This window comes from Dipteris shenzhenensis, chromosome 31, assembly GCF_047967505.1.
Source record: "Dipteris shenzhenensis isolate YYH24624 ecotype China chromosome 31, Dip_SZ_1.0, whole genome shotgun sequence".
Classification (NCBI taxonomy): Eukaryota; Viridiplantae; Streptophyta; class Polypodiopsida; order Gleicheniales; family Dipteridaceae; genus Dipteris; species Dipteris shenzhenensis.
The window spans coordinates 26,339,768-26,355,878 of NC_141626.1; the positions used below are offsets into that span (position 1 = coordinate 26,339,768).

Here is a 16,111-nt window from a genome sequence, read left to right on the forward strand (position 1 = left end):
CTACAAGTTTCTGACTGCTTTCTCCTTTCCTTCATAAAGTACGAGGAAAGTACTAGCTATGAGAGAAAGAAGATCCGCAGAGATAGTAGGCGCTACACCCTTCTTGATGGGGTGTTGTACTGTCAAGGCATGGATGGGGTCCTAAGACAGGACATTGATGCAGATGAAGTGCCTAAGGTATTGAAGCATTATCATGATGGATTTTGTGGAGGCCACTATGCCAGTGACTATACAACTAAGAAGATTTTACATGCTGGATACTATTGGCTGACCTTGTTCAAGAATGTCACTTTGTATTGCAAAACCTGTGAACCATGCCAATTCTTTGGTAGGAAGGATTTACGTCCTGGGCAACATCACCCAATGATGTCCATCCATCCGTTTAAGAAGTGGGGAATAGATTTTGTCGAGCCCTTGCCCGCAAAAAGAAGTATCTTTTGGTAGCCACTCAGTATGTCACTAAGTGGGCTGAAGCTATCGCCCTCCCCGCTGCAAATGGTAAGGCAATTTCAAATTTCATATTTGAACGTATCTGCACAAGGTTTGGGACACCCATGGAGATTGGTCCCTGACCATGGGAGTCCATTCTTAAATGAAGTAGTGGAGTTACTCATGGATCGCACGGGTATTGAACATCACACTTCTAGCATCTATTATTAGCCATCCATGGGACAAATAGAGTGGACCAATGGCCTCCTTTGTAAAACCCTGGGAAAAATGGCCACAGGGAACAGGAGCCAATGGGATCAGAAGGTCACTGAAGCCGTGTGGGCTTACAACATCACTCATAAAACATCTACAGGTCACACTCTTTTTGAGTTGGTGTATGGTACTGAGGCCGTTTTACCACTAGAGATAGAGATTCCAGCTTTGAGATTGGCACAAGAATAGAGGATGATAAAAGATGAACATGTAGAGGCCAGATTGGTACAACTTGAGAAGTTAGATGAAACCCGACACCTTGCACTACACCAAATAGAGGTCCAAAAGAATCGACAAAAGGCCCGCTTGGATGCTAAGATTCGCAAGGGATGGGAAAGACACTTTGCTGAGGGGGATGTTGTGCTATGCTTTGATAACAGATTGGACCACCAAATGGATAAGAAGTTTCTGCCACTGTGGACTGGTCCATACAAAGTCAAGGAACGTAGCAATGGGTCTGTACAAGTTCAAGAGCTACATGAACCATATGGCAAGAAGGTGATCAACAAGCATTACCTCAATCCTTTCTTTGTGCGTGATGGACCCAGGCATGGAAATGCTGTGCATTCCTTGCCTGGGGGGGGGGAACTGTTATGGATAAAATTGTCTAAGGAAAAAGGCATTAATATGTGTGTGTGTTTGTATATGTGGCAATAGTATAATAAAATATGGTGTGCATAGGGCCCAGGGTGGAGGTGGCAGGGCATGACCATGTGCCACCCTTCCACGTAAGAGGACCCATAAGGTGTGTTGTACATAATCCATGATAGTAATATAATAAAATGTAAGGTGGCATGGCTCCTCCATGTGCCACCCCTCCACCTAGGTTGCATTTAGTGAGATATGGCTCAAAGTCCATGGGAGAAGTAATATAAAATAGGTGGAGATGGATATTATATTGAGTTATTCCCTCCATATGGGATAGGCCCATGTGGGGGAGGTATAGAAGGTCTAAGAGAGCAAGTTAAATAATGGGGAAAGTAGGATGAGGTGGCAAGATTCCTTGTGCCAACCCTCCACTTGTCCTCCTAGAGGTTTGAACATATTATAAAATTGGGAAGAGACCAAGGGAGTATCATAGACTTGAGATATGGGGCTTGATTTATGTGGAAAGTTGAGGCAAAGGGTTGTTGCTCACAATTGAGAGTCCGTAACTGCCTAGCCCACATGGGAGACTTTTCCACACACACCATGCATGTGGGAGGATACATTAATTGGGAGAGACCCCCTCTTTTGGCTATAAAAGGAGGGGGCTATTCCTTGATGAGACACGCTCATTCTTGTAAAGCCACCTAGCTAGTACTTTGATATTTTCCTCTCATCCTTTCTTTCAAATAAAGTATGGTCCTCTTCCCTTGATGTCTCCATCTTTACATTCCTCCTCCTATCATGTACATGCTTCTCCTCCCCCTCTCCCTTTCCCCTTGTGTCATAGTCTCCCTCTTCATTCCCTCCCCTTCTAATTCCTTTTCCCCTCCCATGAAACATTTCGCCCTCACGATCTCCTTTCCTCTATGGCCCTCGAGCATCGCCATGCTTAGCCTCTAGCCTCTGGTCTTGATTTCTTTTCCGGCCAATAACACATGCACATACACATTAGAATGGAAAAATTAATTGCCATAATGCAAAAATGACATTGTAAAAGAGAGATCCAATTTGAAGGAAAGAAAGTTTGATTGGTAGGGTCCAAGTCCATGTCTTAAGCCATGTACACATGATGGACCTTTACCCCAGTGATTCTTTTCTTTGTATTCAAATACCCAACAATGGAAATCTTCCAACACTTTTATTTCTTTTCTCTATCCTTATGTGAAACCTTGAATGTACCTATTGAGTATGGTTGCACTCTTACCCAAGACATTAGCCTAAACTCTTGAGGAATCCAAACATCACTATTGTCCTTTATAATGTGACCCATACAAGATTGAATTGATTGTTGTGGCCTAGGGAAAGGAGAGTGCTTCACCATCATAGAAAGAATGGGAGCAAGGAAAGAGAAAGAGGTTGGAAGGAAGAAGAGGTTGACAGGAGGAGGCTGAGATGAGATTGAGAGGAGGGATAGGTTGAGAGGAGAAAACGGTCGAGAGGAGGAGGAGGAGCTTGAGTAGGGGCTGAGAGGAGATAGAGGCTAAGAGGAAGGGTCTACATCAATGGGGATAGTTTGGGGGGACTATGGGACGTGTTTTGGGGAGGGGGGGGACACTTTTGGAAACTTTTCATTTCTTCTGAAGGGAAAAAAGTGAACAAACTTTTGCACCCACCAACAGAGGAGGGTAGGGGGACCAGCCCAAATGTCAAGGGGGGGAGTAATTGCCCAAGGAGTTGGTGGTAGCAAGAGGGAGGCAAGTGGGAGAATAATGGGGACCAAGAGAGGCCTCAGCATCAATGAGAGGCTAATATGGATTCCTCCATTCTTTTAATGCCCAAGCCTTCCCATTGGCTACTTTGCTATAAGGGCCTAATCCAAGAGGCCATTTTGGAGTGCGAAATTCCCCTAATGTGAGAGTGAATGTGTGTGTGTGTGTGTGTGTGTGTGTGCATGTGTGTGTGTGTGTGTGTGTGTGTGTGTGTGTGTGTGTGTGTGTGTGTGTGTGTGTGTGTGTGTGTGTGTGTGTGTGTGTGTGTGTGAGAGAGAGAGAGAGAGAGAGAGATGTGTTTCTATCTCTTACATGCTCTTTTCCTTGAAAATACATTTGTAGCTTCAACAACACGTGCACAAGTTATATAATGCAATCTAAATTTAAAGTCCATACCCAACCAAATCACTAGACCCAACCATTATCCAAAACTTAGGTTTGGTGTCCACCTTGCCATGCATATAGCCCTTTGAATAAGACACTCCATCTCAAGCATTGGGACACGATTGAAGTTCCACTCCTCCCATTGATCTACACACATCCAAAACGATCAAAACCAAAAACATTAATGCTTTGTCTTTGTCAGGATAGGCGACGATATAGGTATTGGTATATTTCTATGCCTATACTGACATTTTGCCTTTCATTTTTTAATGCCTATATTTTTTCCTTTCCCTCTTCGTTTTTTCTCTTTCCCTTTTTCTCACTTTTCTTTCACTCTTTTTCTATTTCCCTCTATCCTTGACCCATGCCCTTGCCCATCCATCCCTTTCTCTCTTTCTCTTTTTCCTCTACTCTTTCCCTTCCATCCACCATACCACTCAGTCCTTCCCTTTCCTTTGTTCCCTTTTCCCTTTCCCTCTTTCCAAAATTCATTCCATTCCTTTTTGTCTTTCACTTTCCCTTTTTCCTCTACTCTATCCCTTCCATCTACCATACCACTTAGCCCTTCCCCTTTCCCATTCCCTTTCCTCTTTCCTTTTCCTCTCTCCACAAGCTCTTTTGCCCTTTCCCTCTTTCCATTATTCCTACATGCATGCCATACCTTTTCCTCTTTTCCATTTTCTCCTTTTCCTCTTTTCCATTTTCTCCTTTTCCTCTTTTCCATTTTCTCCTTTTCCTCTTTCCATTTTCCCTTCCCCTCTTTCCCTTTACCCTTCCCCTCTTTCCCTCTTTTAATATCTCCTCTCTCCCCCTTTCCCCTCTTTTCCTCTTTCCCCCTTTCCGTCCTCTTTTCTTTCCCTCATTCCATCTTCCCTTCCCCTATTTTTCTCTTTTCATTTTTCCTTTTTCCTTTCCCCATGCCCTTCTCCACATCTCCTTCCCTTTTTCCTCTACTCTTTCTCTTCCATCTACCATAACACTCGGCCTTTCATTTTCTTTCCCTTTTCCCTTTCCCTCTTTCCAAAATTCAGCCCATCTACCATACCAATCTGTGCTCCCTTTCCCTTTTCCCTTTTTTGCTTTGCCTTCCATCTTCGTACCATGCAACTCTCCCCCATCCCCTTTCCTCTTTCCTCTTTTTTTTGCCCTTTCCATCTTTTAATTATTTGTTCCCATTTTTCCTAGTTTCTCTATTCGATGGCTCTTTCCCTCTTTCCTCTTTCTCTCTTTCCCTTTTGCATGCCCTTCCCCCCCTTCCCCAATGATCCCTTTTCCTATTTCCTTTCAACTCTACTCTTTGTTTTCATCTACCATACCACAGAGCCCATCTCCTTCCCGATCCCTTTCCATTTTCTCTTCCATCTACCCTTTCTTTCAATCTACTCAAGTTTTGTTAATTGTTTTTTTTTCAACTCAAGCCTTTTGTGTATAATCAATTTCTCATGTTGAATCAGGCTTTTTAATTTGTTTTTTAACATACTTTCAAGGTAATAGCTATGTCTAGTTGTCAGTCATCTGTCTCGCAGAGGGTCCTATGTAAAAACCCCATGTAGCACATGCAATCAATGGGTATTAAATTCTTAGTTTTTGAATTAAAAGCCCCTTTATGTATGTGTATTTTTTGTAACTCCATAAAATATAAAACCCCTTCTATTGATCACATGTACTATCTTACATATTTTTTAGGGACCCCCCCAGGTCATCTGGATTAGAGTCGAGCTAGAGCAGGGATTTTTTTATCGAAGCTATACTTATATATGAATATAAAATCTTGGCAAAAGTTTATTAAGATAGTTATTTTAGTTTCACAATATTTGTAAAACGTATTACAAATTTATATATTTTCTTTTGAATTTTAACAAAAAAGTTGTAAATCTTGGCGAAACTTAAAATTTTTTCTAATAAAAGTGCCAAATCTTGGTGAATTTTTCAAAACTTTATTTTTATTAGGGCATACAGACTTTTGACACCAATATAAAAGTTTTGCTTCTTAACGAAACTAATAGGAAAAAATCGTCCATGAGCTAGAGATTTGTACTTTTATGGATCTTGCAAATGAGTCCTGACAAGATGCCCAATTGGTCTCGAGCAGGGCCCCTAACCACTTGGAGACATTGCATTAGGGCTTTTGGAATCATAGTTGTTGCCAGACATCAACTCGATTCTCTCCTTTGAATCCGTCTAGTAGGCCATCCCGTGGTGTAAAGGAGTTGTTAGACAGTGAAGCGTTGTTGGTTGGGGCCAGACGTCATCATAAGAGAAGAGGATGTTACAGTTTAGGGAGTGTGGATGATATGGATGAGCTTGCACATCAAAACCAAGGAACTTGTGGTGAGGCATAGCCTACCACCATCCCCATTGCCACATCATTTGGTATTCTTGCATTTTCAATCCCTATTTCTAGTACCACTACATTGACAAACCCTTCATCTATCACCACCATACCATCTTGCATCCTTGTATCTGCCACCTTAGGCCTATCCATACTATTTTGGTATCCCTTAAATATAGATCTAGCATATTATGTTAAGGAGTAATAGTGATGCATCAAGGATGAAAAAGGAACCAGAGTCATAGGTCATATGCGGTAGCCCATGGAAGTGTTGAGAGTTCATGCTCAACATCATGTGATCATGTGTGCATAGCACCATCACGTGATCATATGTGCATAGCACTAACCTTATAGAGTGCTATAAAGGAAAGGGTTAGCTTCCCTAACCCTAACCCTAAAAGGGTTTGTATATATTCTATTTTTTCAACTAATTCTAGTGTACAGTTAGTCATTTGTGGTGTGCTCTCTAGCGGTGCCCTCTCTCCTCATCTCCACTCTTCTCCTCTCCCCTCTTCATATTTTGTCATGGTATCAGAGCTCCCTTGTCTTCCGTTGAGACATTGAGATTCTTGAGAGTGTGAGAGAGATTGTGAGATTGAGAGTTCTCTTGAGTGATTGTGAGATCTTTCCCTTCACTTCCGTTGAGAGAAATTTCCGTCATTGAGAAGAAATTTCCGTCCATTCTTCTTTCTTTGAGTTCATTCTTGAGAGATTTTAGTTCCTTCCTTTGAGTGTTTCTTGAGTTGAGAGAGAGAGCCCATGAGATAGTTTCTGAGTTTATTGAGAGAAAGATATGCTCTAGCTTGATTCTAGGGAGTGTGAGGGAGAGAAGTTAGATCTGTAGCTTCTCGGCCAACAACCCTCCTTCAACGGGCTCTTCAACTACGGCCTTCTCTTCAACAGCTGCTCCAAGCCTTTCCAAATGAGCTCTTCCACCAGCAAGTAGCGAAGGATATACGGTAAAGCCCAGCTTCGACTTCTCGCCAACGCCATCGTAGCTCCTTACGAGCCTCGTAGCAACAACGAATAGCCTCCTTCGAAGCAGCGCAGCCCAATGGCAGACGATAGAATCCATTAACTTTGGAATTGTTGGGAGGCGACACGAACAGAGGCCTTCCAGCGACACGCTCTCCTTCGAAAAACTCCCAACGTCCGGCTCTGCTCGCAACGCCTCGACGACAGAAAAGCAGCAACGAGACGCCTCCATCCGAAAGGAGCTCCTTCAACGCAGCTCCTTCAACGCAGCAACGAACGACGGGCTCACGCACGACTGCTCCATATCTTTCCAACAAAGCTCCCTCAATGATCTCAGCGCCGACTCCAAGCTCAGCGCCCATTGATGGCTCCCGCTCCACGAACGACGGGCTCATGGGCTGACACAGACCTCTCTTGCCAACGTGCCACTAACCGACTCCTGCAAGACAGTCTCTCTCCAGACGACCTCGACTGACGAGAGCCCAAAGCTCCAAACACAGAGCGGCCAGCCGCCTGGATTTCCAATAGACGCCGCGACGGAATCGGCATCTTCGACGGAATCTCCAAAAGATTCCGGTGGCTCTCCATGCAACACGTGGCAGATAGAATTTGACCCATGTTAGGTTAATCGTTAACCTTGGGTTTGGTCTTTGGTTAAAATTTAGCCACGTGGCAATCTTATCTGGCCACGTCAGCAGGCTCCAGCATCTGCCACGTCATCATCTTATCCAGTGACACGTCATCAGGCCACGTCACCTGCCACGTCATCTGGCCACGTCATCAGTGACACGTCATCAGCCACGTCATCTGGCCACGTCATCAGTGACACGTCATCAGCCACGTCACCTGCCACGTCATCAGTGACACGTCATCAGCCACGTCACTTGCCACGTCATCAGTGACACGTCATCAGGCCACGTCATCAGTGCCACGTCATCAGTGCCACATCATCAGTGACACCTCAGCACTGCCACCTCAGCACAGAGCTTCACTGGCACACCTCTTGCTAAGCACAGTGCCACATCATCACTGCATGTGACTCACAGTGACACATCATCATTGAGCACCATTTGCACTCCTTTTGCCCCTCCACCTAGATCAAGTCATATCTCTTGATCCAGGAAGAATTTGAGGGTGCTCCAAAAAGGAAAGTCGCTCGATTTTTTGTGCTCTACGCGCTCGTTACATCACGCGCACATTTCGGCGCAAGTTACACTCACATTTGAGCCTCGCCGACAAAACCACTTCCTTCACGCACATTTGCCTCTACATCGACGCATCTGACCCAGCACTAAAAAGAACAAAGGAAAAGGAATTATTTGCTGCTCTTTCATCGATCGACGGTTGGTTTAGATCTAGATCAGAGTAGACTAGATCGCCATAGAGGGGACGCTTTGAATTCCCCAAGTTGCCAATCTAAGCCATGCCCGAAATTCCCGACTAGTACCTACTCGGAGTCAGTCCATACGCTCACATCCGATTTCACATCATTACATTACCTGAAATCTTACGTTCATCAGTTCAGTGAGCAGACTTCAGAGTTCAGAGGCATTGCAGATTGATTCAGTGGGCAGATAGCACTTGATTTCACACACACATGCCACCATTGTAAAGCCTATTTGGCTATCTCACGGCATCGTGCACATCATTTTTTCAGCCTTGTAAAGCCTCTTGGCTATTCCCAGCATCATTGCCACAAGCCTTGTAACACAGGTCAGATCTTATTTACTGCAGCTCTATCTTCACCGACGGTACAGAGATTTCACTTGGCATCTTCAGTGTATTTGCAGTTGATTCATACAGAGTTTTCCAGGACACTTTTTGAGTACATTGTTTGCACCATGTCGACTAGCAACCTCAATCTGGAGGCATCTGCTAAGTTAGACAACTCCAATTACGGTACATGGAAATACCGAATGGAGACCATTCTTGTGCTTCAGGACAAATGGGAGTATGTCGATGGATCCATACCTAGACCATTGGCCGATCCATCTGTTGTCACAGCACCAGCAACGGGATCTACATCGGGATCTACATCTACACAAACAGTTTCCGCACCAGTAGCAGATCCTGCCATTGCCCGAGCTCAAGCAGAATGGGATAAGAAAGACAAGTATGCCTATCACCTGATTAAGCAGAATGTGCAAGATGTCATGCTAGGACAGCTCAACACAGTCAAGACATCAAAAGAAGCATGGGATATGTTCGCAGCTCTCTACGAGTCCAAGAACACATCCAGGATTCTCACCTTGAGAAACCAGATCAACCAGAGTTTCCGCAATAGCAATGAAACCGGTCATGCTTATGTACTCCGCATCAAAGACTACAACAATCAACTTGCAGCAGCAGGAGAGACTATGAATCCCGCAGAAATGGTTCAAGTAATCCTGAATGGACTAGGAGAAGGATATGAGAATCTGGTCCAGAGTATTGCCATCCAACGGCAAATTCCAACACTGGAAGAACTTCAGTCAGTTCTACTTGGTGAAGAACTCAGGACTCAAGCCATTCAAGCACGTAAAGGTCATTCTAATGATCAGGCATTCACCGCTTTAGACAGAAGCAGAGGCAAAGGCAGAAACAGAGGTAGATCATATCAGAAAAGTGGTCATCATCATCAACAAAATCAAAATCAGAATCAGCATCAGCATCAGCAGCATCCTCAGCAACATCAAAATCAGCAAAGAGGAAATCATTCCAACAGAGGAAGATTCCAAGGACGAGGGAATGCATCCACCAATGTGTCAAACATTCAATGCAACTATTGTCACAAGTTTGGACACTATGAAAGAGATTGCCGCAAGAAGCAGTATGACCAAGGCGGTCAATCCAGCAGTAATCGAGGGAATTCTCGAGGAAGAGGAAATCATCGTGGTGGACATTCTAGTCACAGTCATTTTGCAAATGAACATGGCAATATGTTTCTTGCAAGTGAGGAATTGCATCAGACTGATACAATGCACCAAGACACTGATTTCAATCCCAAAGAGGATTTCAGCTATCAAGTCGACCAAGTGGAACAGGATCCTTGGTACATCGACAGCGGTGCATCATCTCATATGACAAATCATCAGGAATGGTTCACAGAAATGAAGCCATTAGAAGGTCAAAGGAATGTCATCTATACAGCAGACAATACACCGAATCCGGTTCAAGGGACAGGTGTTATCCCTATGAACAATTTCACTGGTACAAAAGGATTAGTCAAAGATGTGCTCTATGTTCCGAAGCTCAGCAAGAACCTTTTGTCAGTAGGTCAAATGACGGAACACAACTACAAAGTTATCTTCGACGGTGATGAATGCACTATCAGAGACAAATCCAAAAGAGGTCAGCTAGTAGCAAAAGGTGTCAAGGAAGGACGCTTATACAGGATGCTAGCTACAGTACCAGATAAGCATGCCATGTCAGCTCAAATGCAACAGATGCCACTATCTGCAAAATGGCACAAGAGATATGGTCATGTCAACTTCAAGTACTTGTTAGATCTAAGGAATCAAAATATGGCAATTGGGATTCCGAAGCTACAGTTTCTTGGAAAAGTTTGTGAAGCATGCTGCTTCGGCAAACAAAAGCGAACCAACTTTGTCAGAAGTACCTCTCGTACACGAGGTATTCTTGATTTAATTCATACAGATGTATGGGGTTATGCCCAGACCCGCAGCATCAATGGTTCACTTTATTACTTGACCTTCATCGACGACTACAGCAGATATTGTTGGGTCTACTTTCTGAAAGAGAAATCTGAAGTGTTTGCCAGATTTCAAGAATTTAAAGCCATGGTAGAAAACCAAACAGGCAGAAAAATCAAGGTCATGAGATCAGACAGAGGAGGTGAATACATGTCTTCAGCCTTCATGAACTTTTGCAAAACTCACGGCATTCGAAGACAATTCACATGTGCAGATACTCCTCAGCAAAATGCAATAGCTGAAAGGAAGAATGGGACTTTAGCAGACAGTGCTAGAGCAATGCTTAGTGAAAAGCATCTTCCGAATCAGTATTGGGCAGAAGCAATCGCTACAGCTAACTACTTGCTTAATCGGCTTCCTACCGAACCAATACAAGGAATGACTCCTTATGAAGCATTCACTGGACACAAGCCACGCATTGGGCATCTCCGCATATTTGGTTGCATAGCATATGCCCACATACATGATGATCATCGCAGGAAATTGGATGCGAAGTCACGCAAATGCATCATGGTTGGCTACAGTGAAGAAAGTAAAGCATACAAATTGTATGATCCCATCAACCGCAAAGTCATTATCTCCAGAGATGTAATCTTCGATGAGGAATCAGAATGGAAAACCTCACCTACATAGGAGATAGAAGCATCGACTTCACAGTCATCTACAGAACAGGTTGATGAAGAAGAGCAAGAATTGCCAGCAACACCCCAATCAGCGTCACAGCAGCTCAGACGGTCTACTAGGGAAAGCAGACCACCAGCCAGATTGACATATGCTCAGAAAGGCAAAGCAATTCAGGTGGAAACCACCAACAACTATGCTCTTATGACTACCATCATGGCTACAGAAGAGCCAGTGTACTTCGAAGACGCAGTAGATAAGCCAGAATGGCAAACTGCAATGAATGAAGAAATGGATGCTTTGTATAAAAATAACACTTGGGTATTATGCGACCTTCCACCAGGAAAGAAGGCCATAGCCAACAAATGGGTATACAAAGTGAAGTACAATCCAGATGGCAGTATTCAGAGATACAAAGCCAGATTAGTTGCAAAAGGATTTGCACAACAATATGGCCAAGATTATGATGAGACTTATGCTCCAGTAGCAAAGATGGATTCCATACGGTTCTTGATATCACTAGCGACACTCAGTAAATGGAATGTGTATCAGCTCGATGTCAAGAATGCATTTCTCAATGGTTATCTAGACGAGGAAGTCTACATGCAACAACCAGCCGGTTATGTTGAACCAGGACAGGAGAACAAGGTTTGCCATCTCAAGAAAAGTCTCTATGGCTTAAAGCAAGCCCCCAGAAGTTGGTACAGCAGAATTGACAAGTATTTTGCTGATCTGGGATACATGAAGTCCAATGCAGATCATACTCTCTACTACAAAGTTCAAGGGGAAGATATTACTATTGCACTTTTGTACGTAGATGATCTGATTGTGACAGGAAGCAAGGATAGCTTCATCAGAAAACTAAAACAAGACTTATCTGCAGAGTTCGACATGAAAGATCTTGGACTTATGCACTATTGTCTTGGAATTGAGTTCTGGAGAGATTCAGATAGCACATTCATGAGTCAGCTCAAATATGTTGACAGTCTCCTGAAGAAGTTTCATATGGCAGATTGCAAGATTGCAGCCACTCCCATGGAACAGAGTTTGAAACTTACTAAAGATTCAGAAAAGCCTACAGTCAATGACAGATACTACAGGCAACTCATTGGATCTCTTATATATCTGACAATCACACGGCCAGATATTTGTTATGCAGTAAGCTCACTAGCACAATTTATGGCAAATCCAAAACAGTCTCACTGGAATGCAGCCAAAAGAGTCTTGAGATACATCAGAGGTACAAGACAATTTGGGATAGAATACAGAGGAAGTCATCCACGGTTGCATGGATACTGTGACAGTGACTATGCTGGAGATCATGAGACCAGGAGATCGACACAGGGATATGCATTTTTCCTTGGTCAAGGTGCTATATCATGGTTGTCAAACAAACAGCCAACTGTTTCTTTGTCTTCGACTGAAGCAGAATATAGAGCACTCACTACAGGTGCATGTGAGGCTATATGGCTCAGAAGACTATTGTCAGAAACAGATTACTTTGATGAGTCAAAGCCAACAACAATATACTGTGATAATCAATCGGCTCAAGCATTGGCCAAAAATCCAGTATATCACTCCAGAACAAAGCACATTGATGTCAGAGAGCACTTCATCAGAGAAAGAGTGTTACTTGGTGACATCACACTGCAGCATTGTGATAGCAAAGAAAATGTTGCAGACATCTTTACCAAACCACTCGGTAAAGAGCTATTCGAGAAACACCGACTAGCTCTTGGTTTGATGCAGAGGAAGGACATTCCCATTAAAGGGGTGTGATGGAATGTAATGCTCAGTCCTTCTTCGATTCCCCAGAATCATCATCTTGAGGGAAGGCCTACTTCATGATGTTGATCTTGAGGGAAGGTGTTGAGAGTTCATGCTCAACATCATGTGATCATGTGTGCATAGCACCATCACGTGATCATATGTGCATAGCACTAACCTTATAGAGTGCTATAAAGGAAAGGGTTAGCTTCCCTAACCCTAACCCTAAAAGGGTTTGTATATATTCTATTTTTTCAACTAATTCTAGTGTACAATTAGTCATTTGTGGTGTGCTCTCTAGCTGTGCCCTCTCTCCTCATCTCCACTCTTCTCCTCTCCCCTCTTCATATTTTGTCAGGAAGTGACCTTTGACATATACATACTAGATATGTGGCAAAACTAGAGGCTCCACAACAAAAAAAATAACATAGACTAACTCTTTAAGGATTTCACAATACCAGATGGTCGGGGGTTTGATGCAAAGTATATGTTTGGTTGTATGGTTGATGTACTCTCAACCATTGCCAATCAAAGATATGAGATGCGGTGAAGGATTGCACCCTAGGGCTCCTCAGAGAAAATTTTTAAAATAGGGCTACGAAAAAGTTTTCTTATGATCTAGATAAGGGGAATAAGCACCAAAAAACCTACATTAGTCCGCATGTGGATTGGCGGCAAGAAAGGACTCCAAGTGTAGGTGCTAAGAATGTGTGCTACCTACTTATTTGTTTTAGTTTGGTTTGAATGTATCCTTTTGCTCATAGGACTTCATATGATGTTTTAAATTGGATGTATAAGAATTATTGGACCGGGAAATTTTCTATGTAGGAGAAGTATGTTACGCATTCACTATTATTGCAATTGTTTGGGTGTTCTACATAATAAATGGGTCATAAACATCATCGAGCCTTGCCCAACCGCCATCCAGATGTGAACTACGATATAACGCATGAATCCGAAATTGCAGCAGCGAACTGCTGGCATGTGCAGACAGCAGCAGAGCATCACGGGTACAGTACTGAGGACATCGTTCAACTGCTTGTAGGAGGGATGTCACTTATCTCGGCCATCGTTTCTCTGGCAGCTGCGGTGACGCCGCTGCTCTGAGCGAGGCGATTAATCACGGTTTGTATGGTGAGTAAGTTTTGCACAACGTTCGAGTCCACGTAAAGTTGCGTTTAAGACCAAGGTCAACTGATCAGCGAATTTGAACATCTGATCTTTCAGGTTTTTTCAAAGCGGTCTGGAACTGAGTGTGCCGTTTAAAATTAAAAACAAAGTATGTATTACAATGGAGAGACATAACAACCTCGGTGGACGTGCCGGAGTGGTTATCGGGCATGACTAGAAATCATGTGGGCTCTGCCCGCGCAGGTTCGAATCCTGCCGTCCACGTTTTTCTTCACCATTCCACTCTGTTTTTGTTCATCGTTAAAGGCCTTAGGAGAGAAGGCAGCACAGAGTGACTTCTTCAGATCATGAAGTTAAGCGAGAGCTTAGGGGAAGAGCTTTCATGGCGTGGGAAAGATGGTTACAGTACGACAAAAAGCATAAGGATTCCTTTGGAGGTTGTCAAACCCGAGTTCGTCAACTATCTTTTCTTTACCGGACGGGTGCCATCGATCATGGAGCTTGAGCAATTCGTGGGTATGTCCGTTGTGCGTCCGAAGGCCTTCGTAATGAGCTGGTGGAAAAATCTTTCTTCTTTTGGGGAGCAGTGGGGAAGATCCTTCTATTCATTCGTTCTGCACAGTTCGACCTCAAAAAAGTTTGGGTAGTACGTTTCGGATGTCTATTTGAGAAAAGATACGCCCTAGAAAATAGTGGGAAAGAAAGGCAGATCTGTGGTGCAGCTTTATGATGGAAGTCCATTCCCATCTCTTTGACACTAGTTGAGCTAGGAGTGTAGCTGTTGAAGTGGGCTCGAAGGAAGGCCTCAAGGTGGAAGGGGTGGCCGTGAGGTAAAGGAGGTAGAACCACTCTAGTTGTCACTTGGGGATTAGTCCTTCTTTCAATATGTAAAGAGAGCATGTGAGGAAAACAGTAGACCGTAGGATTATTAAGGGAACCTTGTCACGGAATTTTGACATAGAGTAGAGGTTTTTAAGTCCGAGTTAAGTAACATCTAGGCAACTTGCCAAGAGAAGTTAAGCAGGTATTGGATCATGTGAAAGTGCGGGTCGTTGAAGATTAGTAGTGTTGGTTAGCCCTTGGCATTATCGTGATAAAGAAGGACAGGTCCTTGGGGTCTGAGGATCTTATTGTCGATTTAAGATTTCTAGAATGTGGTGAAATGGGATTTTAGTAACAAAGGCTAATGTAGTTGTTGGCAAGGGGTTCTATCCGCAACGCTAGGCTAGTCAAGCTATTTCCAAAATGGCCCATTTCTTTCCAATAAAAAAGACTAATGGTGCTCTTGAGGTAGACAAATTATTTGTAAGATAAATCTTTCATTTGCACAGTATGCCTGAGAGTATTTTTTCTGAGATGGATTCAAATTTCACATCTAATTTTTGGCGCGCTACATTTAAAGCCATAGGAACTGAACTTAAAATGAGCACAACATTTCATCTGCAAACAGATGGGGAAACTGAAATAGTAAATCATTTTCTGGAAGACATTCTTAGAATGTATGTTAATGAGAAGCAAACTAATTGGATTGAATTCTTATCTTTGGCTGAGTTTGCTTATAATAGTTCATGGCATATCCAAGGCATATTTCATCACACACATAATCATTCATTTATAAATAATTTGGGGGACATTCTTAATGCAAAAAATGTACTAGAATAAAGTTTTATTTAAAAACTTCCCAAAAATCGATCACCAATGAAGAATAGTCTCTTCCTTGGTAAGAGACTAGTTATGGTCATGGAGAAGGATGTTCTCCATCGGGAGAATCCAAACCCGAGAATGCCTCTTCCGTAATAGGAAATTAACATACATTCTAAGAATGTCTTCCAGAAAATGATTTACTATTTCAGTTTCCCCATCTATTTGCAGATGAAATGTTGTGCTCATTTTAAGTTCAGTTCCTATGGCTTTAAATGTAGCGCGCCAAAAAGTAGATGTGAAATTTGAATCCATCTCAGAAAAAATATTCTCAGGCATACCGTGCAAATTAAAGATTTATCTTACAAATAATTTGTCTACCTCAAGAGCACCATTAGTCTTTTTCATTGGAAAGAAATGGGTCATCCTTATAAGGAGCTAATACCGTGGTATTAGCTTCTTATAAGGACGACGGCAGTGTGCGAGGAAAGAAATGTAGTCCTATTTTG

The 16,111-nt window shown here is 43.0% G+C and overlaps 1 non-coding gene across 1 annotated transcript; it reads left to right on the top strand.

The window, feature by feature from the left end:
* The first annotated feature begins 14,143 nt into the window (after positions 1-14,143).
* Positions 14,144-14,225, top strand: TRNAS-AGA (transfer RNA serine (anticodon AGA)). The gene has a single exon. It is a non-coding gene; the product is annotated as a tRNA-Ser (tRNA).
* Positions 14,226-16,111: the final 1,886 nt, after the last annotated feature.